The sequence below is a fragment of the Tupaia chinensis genome, unplaced genomic scaffold (assembly GCF_000334495.1).
Source record: "Tupaia chinensis unplaced genomic scaffold, TupChi_1.0 Scaffold000314_1, whole genome shotgun sequence".
NCBI classification, from domain to species: Eukaryota; Metazoa; Chordata; class Mammalia; order Scandentia; family Tupaiidae; genus Tupaia; species Tupaia belangeri.
In genome coordinates, this window is record NW_006159807.1 from 359655 (window position 1) to 368373 (window position 8719).

The window sequence follows — 8719 nt, forward strand, 5'->3', positions numbered from 1 at the left end:
ACTACTTATGAGAGAACGGAAGATAATCACAACCCTAGTTTTTTGTTTTGTTTTGTTTTGTTTTGTTTTTTTTAGAGAGAGATTTTTGCTATAAGGCACATGCACTCAACAGAGAGACAGAAAGCAAGAAATCATTCCCTCTCCAGGAGGATGGCCACACCACACTACAATCCCTTCTCTTTCATTCTTCTCTCAGGGTCTTGGGCATGCAAGTATGTGCATCGGGTATGGGTTTTAAGCCGCTGAGTCTGGGACTACAATTGTGGTCTGCTACATAGGAGTCCAGGGATGTAACCACTATGTACCCAGTCATGTGCTGGTTCCTATGATCCTAGTTTTGTAGCAAAGAAAAGTGGGTGTCTTCATGCTGTGCTACTACATAATGCCATTCTCTTGTGGGGTCAATGCCACATACATACCACCATCGCCAACTGCCAGGAACCCTAGAATGTGGTTCTATGGGCACTTTCTTGATAAAATTTCTACCAGGCTGACTTGTAATGAATGAATAACTGTGGATTTTTTGTTTGTTTTTACTTTGTGTGTGTGTGTGTGCTACAGGGCATATGAGTTCATTGAGAGAGAAAGAGAGAGAGAGGGAAAACTCACCACGGGAGGATAGCCATACCACAATCCTTTCTCCTCTCAGGATTTTGGGCATGCACACACATGTGCCAGCATGTTTTTCAAGCCACTGGGTCCAGGACTCAAATTGTGTAGTCGGACATATGGGACCTGGTTAACTTAAACCCCAAGCCACTAGCTGGCCTGAAAGCTGTTTTTTAATATTGGTTGAACTACCATGAATGGCATGAATAACACAATACTATTACTTCAATGCTTAATTTAATGTGTGGTGTTTTCTGAGTATTTTTTAATAGATCAATTAATGTGTGATATTGGTGTAAGTATCAGAGGAGTTTTTATGGGGACCTTCAGTTGAGAGTTGATCAAAATTCAATTCTCAGTGGAAATGGAAAAATAAATTATGTAAAGTATTGGGTCATTGGAAAAGTCATGACGTTTTATCCTGTTTTCTCTGCAAAAATGCATCATAATTTTCTGACAACTCAATGGCTTGTCTAGTGGGAAAATGTTGAAATAACCACAAAATTGCCTTCTAAAGCAAATGTGGGTCAATATGCCTCTCACCAACAGAAAGCTTGAAAGTTGTATTTGGTGTGACAGAATTTCATTTTGAGGCAATGCTAAATGTTAATAATCCCATCATAGCTGATAATTGCAAAAATCAATGAAAATCCTGAAGATGCTAAATATGAGTATAATGGAAACAATAAACATTTTTTAATATGAAAGGGCTAAATAGTGAAGGTGCTAAGAAAAAAGAAACCTCACCTCTCAATAAGAAATGAATCATTTAACAGAAAGTTTAATTCAGAAGGACAAAATGTACTTAATACAACTTGTGGAGAGGTATGTACCTGGGCAATAGTTACTTGTTGCCAAAAAACTGATTAAATGGGAGGCTGTTTTTGTTGTTGTTGTTTTGTTTTGTTTTGAGAGGTTTTTGCTATAGGGTGCTTGCGCTCGCCAGAAAGACAGAGTCAGAGAGACAGAAAGCGAGAAATCACCCCCCAGGGGGGATGACCACACTTCTCCTCCGTTCTCCTCTTAGGATCTTAGGCATGCACGCACACGCACCCAGCATGAGTTTAAGCCACTGGGTCTGGGACTCAAACCACGGTTGGCTACATGGAGTCCAGCAACACAGCCATTACGCTAACTGCTGGTCCCGGGAGGCTGTTTTTCTGGGTTACTAAAATTGTTTTCAATCTTCACTGCATATTTAAATCATTCAAAGAGCTTTAAAAAAAATACAGATTCTAGATCCACACCCCATACTGATGAAATTAGAAATTATAGTGGTAGAACACAAGCATCAGATATTTTTAAAGCTTCTCACATGATTATAAAGTGCAGTCAAGTTTAGACCATAGTTCTTGAGTTTTAGCATCAGAATTACCTGAAGGCCTGTTGAAACTATAGCTTGCTGAGCTCCAACCCCAGAGTTTGTGGTTAACTAGTTTAGGGGTGAAGGCTAATCATTTGCATTTCTAACAAGTTTCTAGTTGCTGGTACTTTGGGGGCACATTTTGAGAACCACTGGACTAAAGGCTCAGCCTCAGGATTTAAATCCAACTAATCTGATAGAAATCCAGGAGAAACGTAAGGGTTCGTTCCTGACTTCATGACAACAGTGCACCTTATAAAATGTTTTCCTACCACCTACGGTTAAAAGGTCTTTGGTTTCAAGGGCCATGTGAATGTACACACAGCAGAAGTAAGTACTGGAGAGAGTGTGAGATACTGCAGCTGCTAAATTGTTTCCTAAGGCATTCCGGCAGAACATCAAGGAATGAGGCCTGCCTCATCAGATTTCAAATGGAGATAGAACTGGTCGTTGTAGAAGAAGATATTAGATAGAACATAATTCAGGAAGGAAAAGAGAATAACTTCTCTCTCTCTCTTTTTTCCTTTTTGAGAATAGCTTCTCTCTTGATACATGGCAGGCATTTATGTTGGAATTTCAAGTTTATACCCTTCCCTCACTAGGGCCTTACCAACAAATGAATTTTTAAGTTCTCATTTGGAATTTCTGTATTAGTCTATGTAAATTTGCTATGTTTGTAGTACTAAAATTGTGACAGTCACTACAAATAGAAACAATGGATTCCATTTAAACTACTTAAAAGAATTTTTAAAAAAAATTTTTAAAGAATTATTTATTAAGTTTTATTTATTCAATCACATATTTTAATTTGACTAGAGAGGAGAGAAAGAGAGAAAGAGGGAGAGCGAGAAAGTGAGAAAACAAACCACCAGGTCTGGGACTCAAACTATGGTTGGCCATGTGAGAGTATCCAACACCTTAACCACCACGCCACCTGCTGGTCCCCTAGCAAGAATTTTAAACTCTCAGAATTTGGCTTTGAAAAGAAAGTCAGATAATCTATAATGTAATTACCATACCAACTAGATTAATTCCTATCCAATAGCTGTTACAAGGAAAAGCCTAGGTCTCCCTTCGCCGGCCTTCTCTCCTGGCTATGTGCCCATCTTCTCACCGTCACCAGGACTGGATGCAGCACACGGAGTCATGATGTAGCTGTGGCTGGGTTAACCGTTCCTGCTGCTCCAGTGGGTGTGGTCATCATCTCTTTTCCCTGCCTCATTCCACTCTTTCACTTATGTTCTGGGTTCTTGTAGTTCAATTGCAGTTCTAACTTCATGTGTTTAAATACAAGTTCTCCAACATTACTATATAGGCTATCATTTCTAAAGCTTTATTTTAAGAAAGACAATCAGGTCTTCTCTTCATGTCTGTTTTATATTCTATAAATGTCAATGTATTTTATGAATAGTGAAAATAGTATAGTAGCCAGCCAGACTGAAGGGAGACTGTAAATCCATTCCTGGTTTGCTGAGATGCATCAGGTGTTCATGGGCAGATCTTTCCTAGTATACTTCAAAGCAGCTCTATACTTCCCATTGTCCCATTAACTCATGTGTTGCTTATTTTTTCACTTTCAATGACAAATGGTAGGTATATCAAGGGTCTTTGAACTTGTTCTTCAAGAACTTTTGTTACCTACAGTCTTTGGATTCATCCTGTATTTTGAAAGTTTATTGGCTTCATTGTGGGAAACCTCTCAAGTAAGCTGTAAAGCATTAAAATTTCAATTAAAAGTTAAATGATAGGGTTGTGGCTGCTTCATAAAGGGAAGATTGGATCATCTGTGTGAGTGAGAAATTCAAAGGAAAAATATGCATTTAGATGGTTCATTATTATAGCATTTTTTAAAGAATATGTATTCAAATATATTTGATCTGATTAAATAAGTCAGATGGTTTAAGTTATTTATTTTAATTTTATTTATTGTTATTAATTTCTAATTTGAACAGACCAGAGAGAGACCGAGAGAGGAAATGAAAAAGCAAGCCACTAGGTCCTGAACTCCAACTGTGGTCAGCCATGTGGGAATCCAGCACTTTAACCACCACACCACCTGCTGGCCCCAAGTCAGAAGTTTTAAAAGTAAGAAATTCTAGGCCAACTGCTGGTGTGGTGATTATTAAGGTGGCTAGAACCCACATGGCTGGCGGTATGGTTCTAGTCCTGTACCTAGCAACTTGCAAAACATACTGTGCACATGCGTTTGTGCATCCAAGATGCCAAAAGGAGGGAGAAGTGGAAGAGAAGGGATTGCAGCATGAGCATCCCTCACAAGGGTTGCTTTCTCTCTCTCTCTCTCGTGAGCATATGTACACTCTGGAAAATTTATAGAAAAAGAGGAAAAAAGGAAGTAAGTCTGAATGAAACTCCAGGTAACTGAGTATTTTAGGAGCTGGAAGGAGAAATTATTAAATTATTAAAGTTTTTTAAAAGAAAAAAATGCCTTGTAGTCATCCCATTTCTGTTCTTAGTAGATCGATTCATAAAATAGAATGTTTCCCTGCAAAATTGCAAAACCTATGTCCTGGTTATCAACAGCTCCTAAATGTGAAGTTCAATTTAGTTGTTATTTAATTTGCTTTTGAGTGTCAAATTAATCATTGCTGAATAATGACTTTGATTTGGGGAGCATAACAAAAGTGAAAAGGAAAGAGCCCAACACCCTATTTAAGTGCATGGATCATCTTTATTGTTTAAACATGTTAGACATTCATAGTGCAAAAATATCTTTCTGGTGTCTGATTTTGCTTAAACACATTTTTTCTTTTAAAAGTATCTTTTGCAGAAAGGCTGTGGGAAATTTTTTTTTTCTGGTGTTTAAAGTATGATCAAGTGTAGCTGATTTCTTTCCTTGCCTATCCCCTTCCCCCTCCAAAGGCTTAATAACCACAATTCTAAGATTTATGGTGAGTGAAAAAGAAAAATAAGTAAATTATCTGATTGAGGAGCCGTTCTTCCTCTCTCTGGCCACACAGACTATTTTAAATGCTGCTAGCAGCAGTCTAATTAAAATAATTTCTGTCAGAAGTCTGTGAAATATGCAGCCACGGCCCAGCTCCATGTTCTCGAGCAGCAATGACAAATCTCTGCTTAATTGGTACTTAATATGGTAGTGCAGGATTAGTAATTCTCCAGGATAAAAGGAGATAACAAATAGAAATCTCTGGCTTGGGGCAGGGAGCCTTGGAAGATGAACAGACCAAATGATGCTTACCCCCCAAACTGTTCCTATCAAGGGTTGTTATTCTGGCCATCATTTATGAAATAACAGACAATTAATGCACATTTTATGGCTAGCTCGAGTCCTCATTAAATACAACTATGTGCAAAGAATGTGAAGGGTCCGACTTAACAGAGACCAAAATAAATACTGGCAGAATGATGGTGACTGCTGCAGCCTCTGCTCATCTTGTTAGCCTATCTCAGAGATAAACCCCTTGGCAGAGGCATAAGCTATTTCTGAGGTATAGTCATTAACTGAAATTCATAGCTCATTTTAGAACATTTAGAAAATGGACAAAGGTAGAAGGGGGGAATCATCTATCATCCCATCAAACCAATATGACAATAAGACCCATGATGCAAAAATGCGTCAGGACTTTTCCGACGACACACTATTACTTTCACCGTTTACCTAGTAGTCTATCAAGCAGACAATAGTACGTAGTGTCTATTTTATGCTGACTATGTGCTAGTCTAAGGACTTCATGTGTATTAACTAGTGCAATCACACAACAGCCCTGTGAGTTAGGTGCTTTTATCGTTTGCATTTTGTAGATGAGGATACAAATGCTCAGAAAGATTATATCAATTTGTCCAAGGTTCTATAAAGTGGTTAGTTAAGCCAGAAATTGAATAAGGGAAAGTTGACAACAAAGACATGTTTTTTGTTGTTGGTTTTTTTTTTTTTTTTTGAGAGATTTTCACTGTAGGGCGCGTGCGCTCGCCAGACAGACAGAGAGAGACATAGAGACAGAAAGCGAGAAATCTCCCCCCAGGGGGGATGGTCACGCCGCAATCCCTTCTCCTCCATTCTCCTCTCGAGATCTTGGGCACACACGCACACGCGCCCGGCGTGAGTTTTAAGCCACCGGGTCCGGGACACGAACCGCGGTCGACTACAAGGGAGTCCAGCGACATAGCCATTATGCTAACTGCTGGTTCCCAACAAAGACATGTTTTTAATGGCTGTCCTTCACCACCTCTGATGCACTACCTTGACTTAACCAATATTTCTGATCTGGGTGGTAAACTTTTTCCATAAATGGTCAAATTGTAAATATTTTATGTTTTGTGGGTCATGTACAGTTTCTATAGCATGTTCTTACTTTTTTTGTTTTGCATTATTTTACTTTTTTTGCTGTTGTTAAGGGTGTACATGCTCAATTGAGCATGACAGAGAAAGACAGGGAAAGCAAGAAAGCACTTCCCTGGGGAATAGTCACACCACAATACTTTCTTCTCCATTTCTCTCTCTTCTCAGAATTGTGGACACATACACAAACGTGCCTGCCATGTTTTTAAGTTGCCAGGTCCAGGACTTGAACTAGATCATTGTCCATGTGGTATCCAGCCACCTTAACTGTCATGCCACCAAGTGAGCCTGCTTTTTTACTTTTTTTTTCTTTTGGGTTTTTTCCACTGTGCATGTGTGCTTGCTGGAGAGAGACAGAGAGACACACATTTTTACATTTGAAAAATGCAAAAACATTCTTAGCTTTTTGGGCATATAAAAATAGGCCATGACTTTTTGCCCACAAACCAGTTTGTTACCCTGTGCTCTAAATAAAAGTGAGTTAAATACAAATATGTGAGACACGATTAAGATAATTAATTTTAAAAAGCTTTTGACACAGAAAAAAAATCAAATAATTTATTCGATTAGGTAAATTATTCTCAGTTCAACTCATAATACTAGTATGAATATACTCTATGTGAGTTTGTATATATATACATGTATATAACAGCAACTGAACTGACTGAAAATATTTTCATCAAAATGTAAAATTTAAAGAAATTGCAGTCAGCAGTCTAGGCAAGGACAAAATTACTTTATTCTGAATAAATCTCACAAAGCTAATCGGATATCACAGATTTTAATTTGCTTTTTGAGTTATGCCTTTTGGTGTGTCATACAAAATTCTGTTCTAAATAAGTTCTATTTTTTTCCTTTATGGTAGCTATTCCCAAAAGTGGTCCTGAAACCAGCAGCATTGGCATCATCTGGCATTGTCTTACTAGAAGTTCAAATCTTTGGACTTCCATCCTAGAGTTACTGAATCAAAAACCCTAGGGATTGGCATATTCAAGTTTGAGAATCACTGTTTTAGGAATATCTAGTTCCAAACAGGTCATTTTTTTTGGAACAAAGCCCTGTGAGGAGAGGAGGAGGGAATATGTGTCTGCACATGCAATGTATACACAAACTGGATTATATGTAAGCCAAAATATCCCACATTATTATACATTATTATGCATTAAGGAACCATCATACAGATAGACCACAAGAATCAGAATGAGCAAATTTTAGAGTTGCATCTGTATCCTTTGCAGGTATATAAATAAATTTATTCTGTCATGCCTATCTTGTTATATGACACTGTATTGATTTTGTCACAGCTATTTCCTGGTTCATTACTTAAGCATGACATTCCTTATAACATTAAGGGATTTAGGACTTAGATATCCGAAAACTTCTTTTTAAATTGAATGTCCTCAATTATTGAGGACACTACACTTGACAATTTAATTGACAAATTTATGGTAACACAATGTATCATTTAAAAATGTTGCTCTCCAGGATTCAGATTCTGGGAAGGATAGAGAAAACACACTCCACCTTATTCTCCTTCTGAATGCTGCTATAAAACATTGATGAATTGTGTGGAGAAATTATTTGAGTACTCTAAAAAAGTAAACAGTAAAGAGGCAATTGGAGAAGAACACAAAACTTCAAAGTGCCATAGAGCTAATATGACTTAACCATTATTTTCCCCCACCACATGGCCATGGAGGCAAGCCCCACTGCAGAAGTGCATGGCAAAGCCCTAACTTTCTTGTAGGATGCTTTCAAAGGAGCATCCTAGAAAACCAAAGTACTGGGGAGATTGTGGAGAGAATGGGTCCATGAAAACAGTCCAAAAACTTATTTATTAACTCTTAGAGTCCAAGAACTGCACATGCATGGGTCTCATCTTAATTAGCATATACGACCGAAACCTGAATAGACACTAACTGAAGTCTCAGACTTGCCAGTGGGTGGCACACATATGTAGACAAATCTGAATAGCACTGAGCTTTAAAAATTGAATTGTTGGCACCACAGCCTATAGACATTAGAATTAGGCTGGAACTCATGGCCCGAACACAATGAAGTTAACTTCCTGCTAAAAAAGAACAAAAAAAACAAAAACAAAAACAAAACAATATTCTCTATAGGCTTTAAACAAGACCCAGAGTCTCATAAAATAATATTTAAAATTTTACGATACAGTCTAAAACTACTTTGCATATAAAGAAAAAGGCAAACACAACTTACACGACAATAGACAATCAACAAACACCAATACCATGATGACATGAGAATTTAAAGCAATTATTATAAAAATGCTGTAACAAGCAATTACGAACTCCTTTAAAACAAATAGAAAAGAAGAAAGTTTCAGCAGTAAAACAAAAACTAGTGGCCAAATGGAAATTTTAGCACTAAAAATACTCTAACTGAAATGAAAAACATGCTGCATG